The sequence below is a fragment of the Helianthus annuus genome, chromosome 11 (genome assembly GCF_002127325.2).
Source record: "Helianthus annuus cultivar XRQ/B chromosome 11, HanXRQr2.0-SUNRISE, whole genome shotgun sequence".
Taxonomy (NCBI): domain Eukaryota; kingdom Viridiplantae; phylum Streptophyta; class Magnoliopsida; order Asterales; family Asteraceae; genus Helianthus; species Helianthus annuus.
In genome coordinates this window covers 186,254,664-186,257,668 of record NC_035443.2, presented here as the reverse complement: position 1 = coordinate 186,257,668, position 3,005 = coordinate 186,254,664, and the positions used below count along the sequence as shown (strand labels likewise).

General features: G+C 37.2%; 1 long non-coding RNA gene across 1 annotated transcript; it reads left to right on the top strand.

Moving 5' to 3' along the window:
- The first annotated feature begins 543 nt into the window (after positions 1 to 543).
- Positions 544 to 2,007, top strand: LOC118484337. The gene is made up of 3 exons (XR_004873376.1): positions 544 to 670; positions 1,295 to 1,382; positions 1,854 to 2,007. It is a non-coding gene; the product is annotated as an uncharacterized LOC118484337 (long non-coding RNA).
- The last annotated feature ends 998 nt before the right edge of the window (positions 2,008 to 3,005 follow it).

Genomic DNA, 3,005 nt, shown 5'->3' with positions numbered 1-3,005 from the left:
CTTTTTGCTTTTAGCACTTTTGGGTGTTACATACGTTACTTATCAAATCACAATCGAACACAAACTATTTGAACGCTAACCGATGGCATGTATTCCTTGACTAAATGAATGCTTGTTTATTATGTTTACACGTGGAATGCTGTCTACCTGCCTTAGCAACATAGTACTATAGTTTGGACTCAGCACCCGTTCACACGGGGGTTGTTAAGGACAATTACTTGCATGGATTACGGTGGTAATCATGTATTGCGAACTGTCTCGGACAGTCAATGTAACACCCCAAAATGGGTTTGATAATTTAAACTCGGTTAATATAAAGGAACCGGTTAAAATACCGTTTAGGGTAAAAACGGAACCGTAAATAAAAGTTGACTAGAAATATTTAACCAAGTGGTGACATGTATATAAGTAACAAGATAACGAGTGTAAGTCTCATTATTAATTGAAACGAAGTTTAAGGGACCAAAACCGTTAAAAAGGGAAACATAATCTATTAAATAAAAGGAAAAAACACACACACACACTTGGTGTGTGCGTGGAACGAGCAGGAAGAAGAAGAACAAGGGTTCAAACCCTTGTTCTTGATAAATCATCAAATTGAAGGGTGGAATGAGGTCCAAATTCACAACTGAACATGAATTAACGATCACCTTCGCAAGGGGATCATAAGGTATGTCTTAAAATTTAGATTTGATGATCTTGTTCGAAGTGGGTTATGATCAATCCATGAATTTGTATGAAATTAAGCATGTAGAGGTGTTAGAAACATCAAGTAGAACTTATGTTATGAGTAAATTCAAGTAATTGGGTGATTTAGAATAAAACCCATTGCATGAGTGTGAAGATGATGATCATGATGAACTTGAAGATGTTATAGTGTGATTTTGTGATATATAGGGTGTAGTATGATAGGCTTAGATAGATAAACTTGATGTGGAATTTGTGATTATGAGATTTTGCTTGAATGTAAGGGTTCATAAGATGAAATAAGGAAGAACATGCTTAAAGCACTTGTACATTATGCTTAGAAAATGATACGCGCACCAGGTGTTTGATGAAATGTCTAAAAGACAATAATAAGTGAAATTGTATGCAAGTAGTGGGTAAATGGATATAGTTCATGTGAGTATTATGTAGGGATGATGTCGAGTATGTTTTATGCCTGTTTGAGTGGATTAATGATGTTAAGTATGCTTTATGTAGGTCGTATATTAGATGTGAATTTGATATGGTTGTTCACATGTATAAGCATATATGCTAATAAGAATGTGAATGTAATGACATGAGTGTATAGGAATCATGTCAAGATGGATGGGAGCTTTGAAGGCTAACGGGCTAAGAGGACTCAATCAAGTAAGCGAACGAGAATACGGACGCGCAAGGTAAGTGCACTCCGAACTTACTCTTTAGTTGTTAATGTATTTATGATATGTGATTATTGTTGAATGCAATGTAAGAAGATATGGTTTGACGCAAGTAGTAAGTTAAGTTTTTAATGGAATGGGTTAGAAGTGGTTAAGAAAAAGATTCGATTTGGTTGGGTAAGAAAGGGAACTTACATAATGAAATTATGCTTGAATGAATAAGATGAGTTATGTATATTTGAGGACATGATCATGTAAATGGAAGCTAATGTACTAATCGCTTTTCTCTTGAGAATTAATGTGTAGTATAGGCATGGTAACAAAGGATGTGAAGGTTGACTCCACAATCTGATGCGAGTAATCGAGTGGATGGATGAAGGGGCTAGTATAAGAAAAAGCATGAAACGTTGACGCGCTATTATGCTTGTGCTAAGATTTTTGTATTATGTCACCGGTTGCTAATAATGTGTTTGAATGTGGTGACTGCAGGCTATACATGTTGGATGTTTCATCTAGAAGCGTACGCGGTTGAAGATCGAGTCAAGACACGGATTGTATGTGGGTGTATACGTAGTCACTTAATTGAGTCATGTATGTTAGTTTTGCATTAAATTATAAAAGAGATTAATGTATTTAAATGAAAGAAAGAATATCATGAAGGAAAATTTCTAGTTATGTAGTGTCCGCTGCGAATCTTAGGTTAATGCGTTTTAGGGCGTTACAGTCAACCCGCAGTCGTTGGTATCGATGGACCCATGTCGATAATTAACATGCTTCGTTTTCTTCTGTGTACGTGCTGGTTATGCGTAAACTATTCGAACTCTGTATGCTATTATCAAACTTGTATGCTCACCTTTACATTATATGTATTGAATTTATTTTAACGTATGTGACAGGTGTTTAAGGTGTATGCTTGCTAGGAAAGCGAGGCTAGAATAAGATTCTAGAGTCCCCCAACAAATAATTGTCTGTCAAGAACAAGCTTCTAGTGCATAGTTGTCTGTAGATCTTGTCAGGCTGGGTCTTTAGAATCAATGGAACAATATTTATGTTTAATTTAAATCTGAGTTGTCGGAACAGGATTTATTGTTTGGATGTTATCTGTAATAACTTGTTTATTTATTCGGGATACGGTATGGGACGTATCATTTAAACTGAATTTGTATTAATAGTTGTTGTGGAAACTTCTGGACAATCTGTTTCGCTCAGTGCCATGCCCCGATGATTCCGCCATCGGTTGGGGTATGACAGGTGGTCTAAGACTGTTGGGAGTGGGGATTGGTTGGGGGCTTGGGTTGACATGTGGCGAAGATGGGCTCCACCAGGCCACCCAAAAAAAGTGGGGTGTGGCGCGGGCTAGCTGGCATGGGTGGACATGTGAAAAATTATACATATTTTTTATATTTTGACATTTGAAGAAACACTAAATAAGCGACCGGGATCGAAATATCTAGGGGGTTTGGATCTGCATAAAGAGGTTTTTCTCTCTCGTTTGATTCGATTACGATTGGTCTCCTTCTCCGATAATTCTGCAAAAAAGAAGCACCGTTAGCCTCGCCAAGGGGAGAAAAGGGTTCTCTCCTTGACCCGACTCCGGTGTGAGAGTAAGTATAGGTTATGAAGAAGAAGATGTATTTGAGA